We start from the raw sequence: 15,171 nt of genomic DNA on the forward strand, positions 1-15,171 counted from the left end.
GGTCAGTATTGTCTCACGTGTTCCAACATTTCTATGGAATCCAAACTGATCTTCCCCTAGGTCGGCTTCTACCAGATTTTCCGTTCGTCTGTAAAGGATTCGCGTTAGTATTTTGCAGCTATGACTTATTAAACTGATAGTTCGGTAATTTTCACATCTGTCAACACCTACCTTCATTGGGATTGGAATTATTATATTCTTCTTGAATCTGAGGGAATTTCGCCTGTCTCATACATCTTGCTCACCAGATGGTAGAGTTTTATCAGAGCTGGCTCTCCAAAGGCCGTCAATAGTTCTAATGGAATGTTGTCTAATCCCGGGGCATTGTTTCGACTCAGGTCTTTCAGTGCTCTGTCAAACTCTTCACGCAGTATCGTATCTCCCATTTCATCTTCGTCTACATTCTCTTCTATTTCCATAATATTGTCCACAAGTACATCGCCCTTGTATAGACCCTCTATATACTCCTTCCACCTTTCTGCTTTCCCTTCTTTGCTTAGAACAGAGTTTCCATCTGAGTTCTTGATATTCATACTTGTGGTTCTCTTTTCTCCAAAGGTCTCTTTTATTTTCCTGTAGGCGGTATCTATCTTACACCTAGTGAGATTAGCCTCTACATCCTTACATTGGTCCTCTAGCCATGAATGCTTAGCCATTTTGCACTTCCTGTCGATCTCATGTTTGATACGTTTGTGTTCCCTATGCTTGCTTCATTTACTACATTTTTATATTTTCTCCTTACATGAAATAAATTCAGTATTTCTTCTGTTACACAAGGATATCTACTAGCCCTCGTCTTTTTACCTGCTTGATCCTCTGCTGCCTTCACTACTTTATCCCTCAGAGCTACCCATTCTTCTTCTACTGTATTTCTTTCCCCCATTCCTTTCAATTGTTAACTTATGCTCTTCCTGAAACTCTGTACAACCTCTGGTTTAGTCAGTTTATCCAGGTCCCATCTCCTTAAATTCCCATCTTTTTGCAGTTTCTTCAGTTTTAATCTAACGTTCATAACCAGTACATTGTGGTCAGAGTCCACATCTGCCCCTGGAAATGTTTTACAATTTAAAATCTGGTTCCAAAATCTCTGTCTTATCATTATATAATCTATGTGATACCTTTTAGTATCTCCAGGATTCTTCCATGCATACAACCTTCTTTTATGATTCTTGAACCAAGAGTTAGCTATGATTAAGTTATGCTCTGTGCAAAATTCTACCAGACGGCTTCCTCTTTCATTTATAACCCCCAATCTTAGTCTAAGTTGACGAAAAGTGTGAAATTCTGAAGCACCAATACCCCACTTATATATCACTCAGCACTGTGGTTTGGTTACTGAAAAAATCGAGAAATGTCCTCCTGAAGACTCAGTCAAACGACTCTAACATTCTGCGTGGTGTCTGTTTGTTCTTAGTTGTGTCTCCCTATTGTGATAATTATTTGTCGATTTCTTTATGGACTTTTAACATGAGTTGAGGCGATTTCCCCTTTTGTGCATACCATTCTAATTCTTCATCCTCTTTATCTCGCATCATTCTTATTTGTTTGTTTATAACTGGTATTTCTTCTAATTTTAGCTTTTGCTCAAAGAGAAGTGTGACATTCCCGAATGTTACGCTGCCTTTCCCCATATCTATTATCGCTCGTGTCTCATTAAAAAAATCTGCTCCTATAATCAAATCTACAGTTAGTTTAGGTATAATCATGAAGTTGGCTTCGATCTTTTGACCTTGGCACGAAAGAGTTAACCTTATTTGTCTCGTAACTTCATCAGCATTGTTTCTAATAGGACCTCTTACTTTAATCTTACGTGTTTTCAGAACTGGCAATTCCTCATTGGCATTACACTGCATTAATAAATTTTCTGAGATAGCAGTCAGTTCACTTCCACTTTCAATTACAGTATTGACTGGGATCTGTTTTACCATGACCTTCACAATTGGTTGAATTTGACAGGGATGGTTCCGTTCTTCTTCTTCTTGCATCAACGAATCCTCCACTGAATCATACATTAGTTTTTCGGGACTTTCCCCTGTGAACTTTCTGTAGGATAAGCTTCGACCGCTACTTCTCTCTGTTTTATTTCCCCTTCTCTATTTCTTCCTTCATTTACGCTTTCTTCAACATCCTCTACTTTTTGCTTATATTCGTCTATCTTTTCCTTTTTCGCCGCTACATCCACATAATCGCATCTGAATGCTCTAATTATCGCTTTATAACTTCCTTCATTACACACGTTGGGTTGTGTGCCCACCAGTAACGTATTTTCAACTTCTGTCGACTGCGCATTAACGTCATTCAATTCGCTTTCCCTGGTTTCCATCTCAAATACCTCTGTAATACTCATTACTTCATCCTTTCCTCCTACATTCGTTGTGCATGCCTCTGGTAATTCATCTACCTCGTCAGTATTCTCCCAATTAATTTCGTCGCAACACGATATTGTTATTTTCCTGTCTTCATTTTCATCTGGTCCCTGCTGTTTTGTTTCTTCCTTCTTCTCTTCTCGTGATAAGATATTTACTTCTCTGTTCAAGGTGCTCCAATTACCCTGGATCGGTGCGTCATTCTCTATGGCTTGGGCGCTTAGCTATCAATTCGAACGTTTTTCGGGGTTTAGTGGTCTTACCTCCACCTCTTATATCTGTATTATCTTTTCTTGTTCAGCTTGTTGATATTGGTTTCTTCGTTGATAATTTATCAGTCTACTGGTTCTCCAATACCCGTTCCGGTTGTCATTATTCCCTATGTGATAGTTGTTATCGTTCCTGGGTGAATTATAGTTATTGCCATATTCTCTTCTAAATCTATAACCGTTTCATTGTTGAAATCTCTTGTCGTTTCTTGGTGCGAAGTTATCACGTGGTTAATTATTGTTTCTTCGTACTGTGTCTTGTGGATTCCATTGCTTTTTTGCTTTCGTTTTCACGTGCGCTTCGTCTTTTTCTTGCGTCATCTTCCGAAAATATAAACTCCAGGTCCCTTAGAATTCCTTTAAATGCTTCGACGTCATTGCCTCCGCGACCTAATTATGATTGCTGGTATTTCAATGGTAACTTCATCGGGCATAATTTAACCAACTCTCCGTCACTGTATGGTACATCTAAGCATTGATGTTTCTTTGCCATTACTTCGAAAAATTTCATGGGACTCTTCTCTCCTGAATTTTCAAAATATGTGATCTGTAATAATTCGTATTTCACTCTGTTCTGTGCTTCGCTGGACCAAAATCGTGAGAGAAACGTCTCTCTGAAATCTTCGTACGATCGACATGGCGTTGCAACATTCTGCATGGTTTCTGCGACTGTTCCTGACATGTGTGCATATATAAAGTCTAATTTGTGTGCCAGCGTCCAGTGTTCTGGTAGTAATCCTACTCGGAATTGATCAATAAAAGTTCGTGGATGTAATGAGTTTCCTTCTGGAATGTGTTGAAATTTTTCTGACTGTGAGGAATTGATCGTTGTCGTACTTCGTCATGGTTCCATATGAAATTCGCGATTCTTAGCCACTTTTGTTTCTGATCATTTCTCTCGTCGTTCTTTCCGGTTGTGGTAGATCAATTGGATATTGTCCACTGTAACTTTCGCCTACTCTTACGTGGTATCGTTGAAGTGGTACGCAATAATTTTATGAAGCTGAATGCATTGCACTGTACTCTTCGCGACCTGGCTTTCCATTGTCACATATTGGTTCGGTATCCTGTCTGGCTAACCTTGTCGCTTCATTGCACGATCCAAACTGTCTTGAAACATACATTTGTGATTCCGCATGTGTTTGCGGTGCCGTTTGTTCATCAAGAACTTCGATACGTGTTTGTTGCTGTGCGGGCTGTCTGATTTCACGTATGTTACTTTCCGCCTGTGATTGGAATCGCATTTGCATGATATCTTCGGTAATTGCTTTTTTTCCGGTGCTGTTACAGATACGGATGTGGTTGTAGACCCAGTGCTTCTTCGATACTGTTCACTACGCTCTTCAATGGTTTGCAACAACTCTGTTCGCAATTTCTGAAATTGTTGCTTCGTTTGCGCTTGTATTTTGACTATGAGATTATCATATCTTTTCAGCGCTGCTTTTGTGATACGTTTGTGTAACACTGTTTTCAACAATTTCACGCGCTGTACCTGCTGCTTGTCTAGTAGTTACGTTTATCTGTTTCTCTAGTATCTTGACTTCTCCCTGGGTGTTGTTACGTAAAGTTTTGATCTCGTCCTGAGTGTCATTATGCAATGTTTGTATGTCCACTTGTACCTTGTCAATGTCTGTTCTCAATTGATTGTGACCTGTTATTAAGTTTCCTATCACTTCTCGAGATTCTTTTGCCTTGCTTTCAATATGATTTAGGAGTAACTGAATTTTTTTGTTTTTTCTTTAATCCAACGCATTTGTTTCGTGGTTTCCGCATTCTGAATTTGAATTTGGTTCGCAATTTCTTTATTTTGCCGTGTCATGGTTTCCGTCATTTGTTGTAATGATTCTGCCAGATTGGTGGGTCCTATTGCGTTTTCGTCCGACATCCTACGCTCTGTAATTTCGCCCAAGTGTTGGTTTGCAACCGACTGCATTGAACTGTGCGGTGACACGTTTCTGCTCGAATTCCTTGTACTCTGTTGTGCGGGAGCTCTGATTACTTGTACTGTGGGTTATACGTATTCAAGACTCAAGCTAGCATCCTCATCGGCTGTCTCTCTACTTTTCTGCTCCTCTGTCGTATGCAGACCTCCATTTTCTGTGCCTTGGCGTACATTATCCTCGTTATGGTGCGTTATCTGTCCTATATCTCGCGATATTGCATCGTCTGTTGTAATGTCCTCTATTCCCTGCCCGTCTTCAGGCTGGGTCTCTACCTCAATGCGGTCCAGGTCTTGATCTGCCATTGCTAATCCTTCTGATTCCCTTATTTTCTGTTTTAAAAGTAATTCACGCGCCCTACTTCGCGTTAACTTGCGGTCATACGATCTCACGTGTTTCATAAAATTTTTGCTCACACGACTTGACACTTATTGTACCCAAGACTGACAATCAATTCACTTGCTTGTTGGATCAGAACCAACGACGTGTCCACCACACATGCGCTTGCATTGGAGAGAAAACTTTATTCTAACAATATTAAAATTCATAAGTTAAGTATGCTATTGTCTCTGCTAGAATGTCTCACTTCCTATTGAATACTTTCTTACTATCTATCGACGCTGCTACTGTTTTCGACTATTTATGCCTTTCAAAAAAATTATTCGTTACGAAAATTTTTCAACAGGACATTTTTCTGACTTAGTTAGGCATGTGGTCGACCTTCAGTCATGGTATTTTACCATCCTGGCAGGGTCGCCATTCTCTAACATTCTGCATGGTGTCTGTTTGTTCCAAGTCGTGTCTTCCTACCACTTTCGCACAACTACAGTCGGAGCATGTTTTTTAGGGAACTGACAAGTTTGAGCCTGGGACCTGTTGCTGGTAAGGAGACACCAGACCACACATGACATGTAGAGTTGAGTAGAGTTCTGTGAGACTAGTGATGATATAATCAAATACTTAATGATTTCAGGGTCAGCTCCACTGCACTCGCTGTAAAAGAATATTAATACCAACTAAATTTAGTGGAAGGGGTTCAAGGCTTTCCTATTTTTAGTTAGCTGGTAAAATAACGTCTAAAAAGCAGTTAAGTTTACCACTGCAATTATTATTCTAGTCACAAAACATTGTTAATGTTGTGCTATTGATAAAAGGAAATATTTTAATACAGGATGATAAAAACCAACTGCATTCAAGAAAAATGTGAACCAATATTCCCTGAATGGGTTTCCAAGTTCTACAATGGATCGAAGGATGACCTGTGCCATATCACATCTATAAGCTAGGTTTAAATTAAGTTACATAAAGGCCGGCCGAAGTGGCCGTGCGGTTAAAGGCTCTGCAGTCTGGAACCGCAAAACCGCTACGGTCGCAGGTTCGAATCCTGCCTCGGGCATGGATGTGTGTGATGTCCTTAGGTTAGTTAGGATTAACTAGTTCTAAGTTCTAGGGGACTAATGACCTCAGAAGTTGAGTCCCATAGTGCTCAGAGCCATTTGAACCATTTTTGAAGTTACATAAAAGAGAAAACTGTCAAAAATATTCTACAGTGACCCTCAATTATCTTTAATTGTTTATTTAACTTCTCGTAAATCACAGTGGCTGATGTGGCTTCTCAATATTTGTATAACAGAACAATCATCGCTTTTCAGATTTTTACTTCAAGTAGCAAATGTGAATATCACGATGTTTTTATTGACAATCGACTCTAGTATTACGTAAAAAGTGGATGTATCAGATGAGACTTCTGCAGTTCTGAGTGAAGCCTTATGCCAGGGGCGGGCAGGAATCCTGCACGTGTGCGGTGCACTTGCACGCGTACAGTTAACAGGTGTTCTGCGTGCACACAGGGGCAAGCTGGCCACCCGCTTATCTCCCCTCTCCACCATACCTTCTGTCCGCTCCTTCCTATCCAATGGATTTTGTTTCGTAGCTTGCTTTATTGAAAGAAGGAATAAGATTAGTAGGAGTGCTTGAAAGATGTCGTGTTTTGAAAGAGTACCTATTACCTACGATGCGTTTTATTTAATTATCACAGGTGGTGTGGAACAAAATTTCTACATACGGACAAACGCAAACAGTTACTTAAATTTTCATCTCTGATGTTTGCTCTTAACCGACACTTACTAATTCAGCAAATGGTTTTCCAGCTCTCGCTATATTAAGCGCAATCTTATAACTGTACCTACCGCTGGGCTATTATTGTTGTCGTCCTGAAAAACTGAAAACAGTGCTCCATAAAATGTTAAATCAGTTAGATGAGAGACATGGGGAAAGAAAGTCGCAGATCTCTCGTGACAACAGCAACTACGACAGATTCATCTAGTATCGTTAGATCGCTCTTCTTAAGCTCAGTCAATTTCCCCATCCGCTCAGAATCCGACAAATTGTACTCGTCCTGAAAATTGTTATAATGGGCTTCAATACCAAACCTCCGCTGACCAGCGAGAATACTGCCACATATTAAACATTTCGAATTTTCACATTTTTGCACAAAGAAAAAATGATTCTCCCATTACTTTTTAAACGATAGCAAATCTCCACTTCTCCGTTTCCTTTTTTCACTCTGCATTTTCCGGTCTTTGAAATACAACGTTCACTACGTAGTGGCGGCTTCGCATCGACGTCCGCAGCTTACCCGGTACTACACTGCCGCAACCTGCCGGCTGTCGCCACAGCCCCGGTCGACGCCTGCACGCGAGCAGCACACGTGCAGCGCTGTGCGCTCATGAGCCGCGAGCAACGTTTGTCCGCCCCTGCCTTATGCGCTCATATGCAGCATCTCGTGCGTTCATTACCATGTCGGTGGTTAGGCAGTGTCATGGGGGGCGGGTGGTGCAGCTACACACAACTCGCCGTCTCGGTAGCAACTCTCTCGAACTTCTCCTCACTACAATTTACCGAAGTTGGTTTAAGAAAAAGGTATCTGGCTGTGTTTCCAACTGACCAATCAGCTCCTCAATGTTAACATTAAGCTCCGCCTACAAAATTTCTGTCTATCCAATAGAAACGTTATACTTTTCGTGGTGGGGCAATGATTTTAATGTTTGGTACGTAACAGAGACGTGTAAGGTCTCACGCTAAAACTTGCAGCTGGTGTGGCCCTTTTAGTGTTATCGTAAAATCTATACTGTTCTTATGGAGGGCTCTATCTTTTAATATGGGTTGGGGGCTGCTCTTGGTGGTTGGCTGGCGATGTGGGTGGTGTCCCTTATCGTAGGGCCTTCTAGCCTACACGCCTCTGCCCTCGGCTTCTGTTCTCGTTTCTCCCCTCGGAACTGTGTCTCTTTCACGGTGGGAAGATATGAAATGCATTTAGGCGTTCTTGTGTTAGTCTGTGGTATTCCAGTTGCTCACTCGTTGATCGTATTACTGCGGTTAATTTAATGTCAGGAATTATTCGGAACTATGTGACATATTGCCGGATTTGCTATCATGTCAGGGTTTTCATGGAAGGTGTTGGATTTGCCTGACACCTTACGCGATTAAGGAGCCAAATGGAAGAATATATTATGAATTTTTTTCTTTGTTAAAGTCCCTGCAAAAATCTAAGAATGTCAGCTATTAAACAAACAGTGAATTGCATTGCTCTAAGCGGACAACCAGCTGTGTTACAAACGTTATACGATATAACAGCAATCTCGTAGCGAACGCACGAAGAACAAAACACATTTATGTGAAGTGACAAGTCTATATATGACCTTCAAAATGGCACAAATAGAGACGACTATAAGAATAGCATTTATGAGAGTCGGGTTCGATAACCTATTTACTTGAGACATTTAGGAAGCGAAATATGTCTCATGTATCACCAGAGGAAGTGTCTAGAGACTGAGGGCTGAGCAAAGTGGTCCAACGCCAGAGAATACACCGCCACAGGATCATAAACACATACCAGTGAAATTACTCACAGTGGGCAAGAGATGTCACACGGGCATCACCCGATGCTTGTTGCCCGCCTGTTTAATTCAGAGTTGTGGCTAAACTCAGATCGCACAGACCACACAAGGCTGAACACCACTCCTCGTGATGGTTGTGCTGTGACCGATTTCACGTCAGTTTGGGAAGACGTCGAAATAATTCAGAGGCATTCAGGTTTACTTTTCGCAATCGAACAGAAGCAGGCACAGGTTTACCCTACGCTAAGTTACCATTCCTTGATGGTTTGACGTGTTTATGAAACGTCTAATGGCATTGTACGTCTCTACTTGATTTATAAGTCAGGTTTTGAAATATCGCGAGTAAACCAGAATCGTATGAATAGAAATTCGAAAATATAAGAGATTTTCTGCCAAATCTCGAAACTGGGAATAACTTGTTAATAGTGTATTGATATTCTTACTTCAACGAGTCTGCGTTTCATAAGACGAGAATGTTGCTGATGGCATAGATACATCTCGAATTTAACACATAAAATATTGAAGTCAACCTGTAATGCTTATTGTTTTTCATTAAGAGCTGTACTCTATGATGTAAAAGAAAAAATCCACTACAAATGCGAAAGGTTTTCGTTATTGTAATAGCTTTTTCAGTATGCGGAACTTGTATTTGGTAGAAAGAGGTGTTTCTCTGTTTTTTATCTTTTTTTTTACGAATTTAGGTGGGAGCCGCATATGTAAAACTTCAGAACAAGCACAGAAGATCCAAATTTTGTATGTCTACTCGGACGTGACGGCGTGAGACAGTAGCACATCGATTCCGCCACCGATTTTTAAAAAAACGTGTGCGTATTGTTGAAAGTGTTGTGGTTGGGAAGAGAGCCAACACTGTTTACTAAAGGAGGCCGAAAGGCACGCGTTTTAGCTCACGCAGGCTGGCGTGAGGTCTGGAACAGGGCAAGGAAATTAGAATTTAGAAAAATGGACGTAGCTGGTGGAATACTTAACTTTAATCCATTAATGATGAACGTCGCTCTTGACGGTACATGATTCACAATATCGATAGTAACTGAATATGGCGCCTTGCTAGGTCGTAGCAAATGACGTAGCTGAAGGCTATGCTAAACAATCGTCTCGGCAAATGAGAACGTATTTTGTCAGTGAACCATCGCTAGCAAAGTCGGTTGTACAACTGGGGCGAGTGCTACGAAGTCTCTCTAGACCTGCCGTGTGGCGGCGCTCGGTCTGCAATCACTGATAGTGGCGACACGCGGGTCCGACGCATACTAACGGACCGCGGCCGATTTAAAGGCTACCACCTAGCAAGTGTGGTGTCTGGCGGTGACACCACAGAAAGAACCTCAACCCATCATGTCACTGACTTTATGGCTAAGGCTATGAACCTAAATGTCTTGGTTTATACCCAAACTTTGTACGAACGTACTAGATGCGACAGAAAAATTTTTTTAGGAGTTTGATTCAGCTTTTCACACTAATGAACTCCCCACAATTCGTCTACACCTAACTGAAGCACGCTACATCTAAAAGCATACAGTTAACGTAGCAGTTAGCAGAACTGTCATGACTTCATGCATTAAACCACCATAATCGTGACCTATATATACTCTCAGACCTATATAGCATTATTTATCCCTTGCACCACAGACAGACATCCTACTGGAAGACGCAGTAAAGTTCGTTGTACAGGACTATTAATGTCTTCATCTCAGTATACATAAACGATATACATAGACATCAAAAGTTTCCAGTGGATTTCTAAATAAGATCTAATGAACACTTTCTAAGATCAAAGTTTGCACTTTGACAGAAGTATTGTAAAATCTTGTACTCAAAATCACTCTAAACAGCCAAAGAAGTGGAAGAGTAACACTTCCGATTGAAAGTCTCGTCTTGCTACACACTAGGTGAACGACAGCAAGTGTCACAGGTTTTAGGTGGCAGCACGGCACACTCATTTAGACGTGTTGCAGAAGATTTGCAGTGAATTAATTGTCAGGCGTACTCATCACATGTTCCCACAGTATTTTGAAATCATCCCTGATGAATGTAGATGTGATTTCTTCAACAACATGCTTGCGTTGGAAGTCTTTTCCTGCCCAAGTTTGTGGATAATCAAGAAAGACAGGCCTTCACTTACATCTTACGAGTACTCATCACTCCACTTGTCAGATTGCTACTGTGGGCAGATGAAACATGCTACAACGGACTCTTCTAGAGTTCTAGAGGTATTTGGCATTGGGTGTTCATAGATAACTCCCGTTCATTTTAGTTTGATGTTTAAGACGTGAATGTACATAATCCTGAAACCACAGTAACATGATTTGCGCCTTACACTTCAGCTATTATGATGTGTTTGTGCAGGAAAATGTGCTGTAATATTTCATCAATTTGTGTCAGTGTGACAGAGTAAGTAGAGTGTTAGTGTTTATTCTTGTAGTCCCATGGCGCATTCACTGAGGCAGTAGCGGCATATTCAAATATGTTCCCAACCAGCTGTAGTACTACTAGTAGTAGTAGTAGAAGATGCATACAATAGATTCTCAACTAACTGTGCATCACTGGCTAAACACTTTTCCATGGACGACGGTATTAAACTTCAAACAACACACACGCATACGGCGTTGGCACTAGTGTTTACATTGGGCGCGCATATGTGTGTGTGTGTGTGTGTGTGTGTGTGTGTGTGTGTGTGTTTGTCTTGTCTTTACAGGTTGCTGTGAAAACAGAGATATTAAATTCGCTTTCCCAGCGCTTCCTTGGCTGCAGTTTTGCCTTGAAAATGGCAGGTTGTTGAAATATCGGCGTTTGTCGACGATGTCATCCGACTGTATTATTTGAACCTTTTCTTAACAAACTTTCACTCAAAACGGATTGCGTAAAAATAGAAGTGTCACTACATTTTCCGTGGGTTACGACATCTACCTAAGTGTATTTATGATCCGCAGCACATAAAGCAAGTAAAACGAAGGAAAAATTCTAGTAAAGCAGGTTTTTTTTATGAGAAAATAGATACAACGTATTCCATCGTGCTCGGCTGATCGGTTGTGACTGGCCTTCAGCCGGCGACTCAACACTGTGACAGCCTAGTGATATACAGCCCAAACTGCTGAGGCAGTCCGCATGTAAGAATTTTTATGTTTCATGTGTTACGTTGTAAATAAATTACAGCTGTGATGCACTCGAAAGCTGGCTTCAGCATTTCAGCGCTTTACTAGCTGTGTGCACGTGACTTACTCCAACCTCTGAACAGATTTACACAACCAGGTTGACGGTATCTCCATACCAACACGTACCCCGAAACACGGTGCAGCTTGACTTAGCACTATTCTCATTTTAACAGGTGAAAGAAGCAATAAGTATTAGAAAATTTTCCGACCAACTGGGGATCGAACAACAAGCCTTTTAATACATAATCTGGAACTGATCCACAAAGATACATTTCTGTTTCAGCTATTAATACGTTATTTATCAACCAGAAAACGCACTGGGCCAAGGGAACAAATAACAACCCTGTACAAGAAATAAACAAAGAAAAAACGGTTGAGGTCCAGAAACAAAGAAAGTAAGTTGAAGGGTGGCCAAACTTGATTTGTCATTTATCATTTCCAAACAAATCATTTTATTAAACAAAAATTCTGTCATAAGCCAAGTAACAGTCACCAAGACTCTGGCCAAAATCATACAAATGGTTAAGAGTTCTCAATTAACATCAGGGTGCATAAGGCCATTTGTATTATACACAAAATTACAAATGGTACTTGAACAACATGTGAACTGTACAGTACAGTGGTGCCCTGATTATTAACAGTTAACTGAGTAAATGAACCTGCGACGGCACTGTGTCCGCCTGACTAGCATCACAACTGTCAGTTTATCCCTCAGTAGGACTTGAATACAAGTTGAAGAAACGTCAAATAATGACATTAAAATACGAGGGTGAGTCAAATGAAAACCGTAAATTTCTAATAACAAATCGAAATTTCGCGCCGTTATCCTGTAAATTGCTAAGCGTGCTAAAAACAGCGTGCAGAATGGCCTGTAGGTGGCAGCATAGTGCAGATGTACACATACCGTCGCAGTATGAGTATAAAGATAGCCAATCCACTTGCGACTTGCACCAGAGAAGAACAGCATTCTGTTATTCGGTTTTCGCGTAGTGGAAGTGTGAAACCTATTTAAATTCATCGACGAATGAAGGTTCAGTACGGTGATGAAAGTTTGTCACAGCAGCAAGTCTACGAATTAGAGTAGGAAGTTCGCAAATGGTGTGACTTCAGTGGAAGATGCTCCTCGTCCATGTCAGGCACGACGAGTTGTGACTCCACAGAACTTTGCAGCAGATGAAGCCATAGTGAAGGAAACCACTGAGTGACAGCATGTTTACAGATTACAGATTAGTCATTGGTCAGCACACCACATTGTGCATGATGTGCTCCAGTTTCACAAAGTGTCTGCAAGATGGGTGGCACGGCAGTTGACTCCTGAAATGAGAGAACGACGTGTTGATGTTTGTGAAGAACTTCTTTCGCGCTTTGAACGAGAAGGTAATAGCTTCCTTGCAAGAATCGTTACTGGGGACGAAACCTTTGTTCACTCCCACCAACTGGAAACGAAGAGAGCGAGCAAGAAATGGCGCCATTCCTCATCACCAAAACAAAAGAAGTTTCGCACAGAACCATCAGCAAGAGAGGTTATGCTGACTCTCTTTTGGGACGAAAACGATCTCATTTTGGAGCATTGCATTCCTAGATGGACCACTGTCACTAGTCCATCAAACACAGATCTCCTAAAAAATCATCTGCGGTCTACAATCAAATCAAAGCGATGTGGATTGCTATCAGCAGGTGTCCTTTTGCAACATGACAATGCAAAGCCCCACACTGCCCGTACAACAGTTGCAACAATCACAGACCTGCATTTTGAGTGTATTCCCCATCCACCATACTCACCATACCTTGCCCCTAGTGATTTCCATATGTTTGGACCACTGAAAGACGTAATGGGAAGAAAGAAGTTCCGTTCTGATGAAGAGGTGCGTCACGCGGTGCGTGAGTGGTTGCGCGGACTACCAAAAGAATAATTTTCTAAAGGATTTTATGCACTTTCTAAGCGCTGGAGGACTTGAATTGAACGTGGGGAGATTATGTTGAAAAGTGATACAGCTTTGTACCACTTGTGCACAATAAAAAATATTTAAAGAATATTTAAGGTTTTCACTGTACCCACCACTGCAACAGTATTCTCCAGGCCCACTCGGTGGCAAATAATTAGACATCAGTAGATATAATCTTGGTACCTAAAGTACATTAGACACCTCACCACTAGAAGGTACACATTCCCGTTAAATTTTCCTTTGACTAACAGTACTAGAGAGCATAAGGCAAAGGACGACACCTTGGTGACATAAGACAATGATATTCTGCTCTCATATAGCCAAGATACGGCCAAGCTGGCCCAACTACCCAGATGTAAAAAGCGAAGCAAAAACAGTAGTACTTCACTGAGTGGCCACAGGGCTGTTACACACAAATTAGATTAAGTACTTACATGCACTACTTGGCCTCTAAAACACTATTAAAATGATAATGGCAATTTAACCATCTTATTTTAAGAAATCAAGAAACTCAGTGCTTCGTTTGTCCTAACGCTTTCATCACACGATCACAAGGACCTTACAATAATAAAAACACTGAGTAAATTACTTCCCCAAAATCACTAAATGTCGTCATCCGGCGACACCCCGGCGCGGCACGATAGCAATAGAATGCAATAAACTACTCAACAGGAGGCTGGAATAAGAGGTCCACAGAAACGCGTGTGAACTGCCAACACCTAGGCCACTTGCGACGACGGGAAAGCTGACGAAGCAGAAGAGAAACGCTCCTCTGCCCAGACCAGGAGAACAGCAGCGCGTCAACCGCTGCCGATACAAGGCTGTCGATATACTAAAAAATAAAAATAAAATGTTGAAATGGCTCTGAGCACTATGGGACTTAACTTCTGAGGTTATCAGTCCCCTAGAACTACTTAAACCTAACTAACCTAAAGACATCACACACATCCATGTCCGTGGTAGGATTCGAACCTGCGACCGTAGCGGTCGCGCGGTTCCAGACTGTACCGCCTAGAACCGCTCGGCCACCCCCGGCCGGCCAACAAAGGCATACCTTGACTTATTTAGTCTCGTCCGTATTATTATGTGGTTATTCTTTTAAATGACCTTATACAATGTTTCTTGTTATTGCTAGGAAAGTTAATTTGCAATGTTTATGAGCGGGCCCCTGCTATGGTAAAGTTTTAATGGTTTCCTTCAAAATTATCTTTAATTACACGTTTAAGTGTTGCTGTGTATGTTAATTTCTATCAAACTTGTCTGCAGTTTATTGTTTGGATTATATCGAGACGGCCATTGTGGCCGAGCGGTTCTAGGCGCTTCAGCCTGGCACCGCGCGACCGCTACGGTCGCAGGTTAAAATCCTGCCTTGAGCATGGATGTATGTGATGTACTTAGGTTAGTTAGGTTTAAGTAGTTCTAAGTTCTGGGGCACTGATGACCTCAGAAGTTAAGTCCCATAGTGCTCAGAGCCAAATGAACCATTTTTATACCTTTGTTGGGGTCTCTTAAGGACTAATAAACACTGTAATTTGGATACGCGCCAAATGACAGATGGCCGGTTGAAACTGTTACCTGTAGCCC

This window comes from Schistocerca americana, chromosome 5, assembly GCF_021461395.2.
Source record: "Schistocerca americana isolate TAMUIC-IGC-003095 chromosome 5, iqSchAmer2.1, whole genome shotgun sequence".
Lineage (NCBI taxonomy): Eukaryota > Metazoa > Arthropoda > Insecta > Orthoptera > Acrididae > Schistocerca > Schistocerca americana.